The 874-nt window shown below is 48.2% G+C and overlaps 1 non-coding gene across 1 annotated transcript; it reads left to right on the forward strand.

Annotated features, from left to right (window-relative positions):
• The first annotated feature begins 802 nt into the window (after nt 1-802).
• Trnam-cau (transfer RNA methionine (anticodon CAU)) lies at nt 803-874 on the forward strand. The gene has a single exon. It is a non-coding gene; the product is annotated as a tRNA-Met (tRNA).

Below are 874 nucleotides of genomic sequence, written 5' to 3' on the forward strand. Positions count from 1 at the left end.
TGATATTTATTCAAATTGAAGTTTAAAAGATAATACAGAACGGCATTTTGTCGCTGCCGCTGCTGTTGAAAAAGAGCAGCTTTCCCGGCTCGAAATGAGCTGCTCTACACACAGTGCATCTGGTAGAGCCAACAGCGAAAAAAAAGCTGGAAGAAAGAAAAAGTCTTTCTTGCCAAAACGGTTACTGCTTCTGTCGGTACTGCTGCTGCCGCTTCATCGTCATAGAAAATCGCGAACGGCGGCGTTTCCTGCTTTCTTGTCCGCCACTGCAACCTCCTCTAGGCCGGGATGCCGAAAAAACTCCCGAGAGTGGAACCAGCTTGCAGCAGCCGTGCCTCGGCGGTGATAGCGTTTGATAGCGGATAGCAGCGGTTTGCTTTCGGCGGTGAACTGCGCCGCTAAACGAGCGAAAAAATGACTTACATTCTTATTAGTTTTCGACAAACGAATCATGGGAGTCACAATCTAATTTAGTTCCGCCGGATGAAAAGAATGGGAGCCATGATGCGCGCCCGTAGACTGACTGGAAGCAGTGCACTTTCGGGCGAAATGGGTTTTCCATCCGGGGGAGCGAAGATTATAATATTGTGCAACGCAAATTGCCTTCCAACGATGGCATTGTGATGTTTTCTCCGATTGCGGTTTGCCATTGGATAAGTGGATCAAATTTCCTGGAGAGGATCATTGAATTTTTCGAAGTGCTTGGAAACTCTTCCATGAGCAATGAACGATGGCTCATCGCCTGAAATAGGGTTAACGATGTGCGAGTTGAAATGCTGAATAGACAGATGGGTGAAGTGTGAGCAGAGTGGCGCAGTGGAAGCGTGCTGGGCCCATAACCCAGAGGTCCGTAGATCGAAACTACGTTCTGCTA

This window comes from Wyeomyia smithii, chromosome 3 (genome assembly GCF_029784165.1).
Source record: "Wyeomyia smithii strain HCP4-BCI-WySm-NY-G18 chromosome 3, ASM2978416v1, whole genome shotgun sequence".
Taxonomy (NCBI): Eukaryota; Metazoa; Arthropoda; class Insecta; order Diptera; family Culicidae; genus Wyeomyia; species Wyeomyia smithii.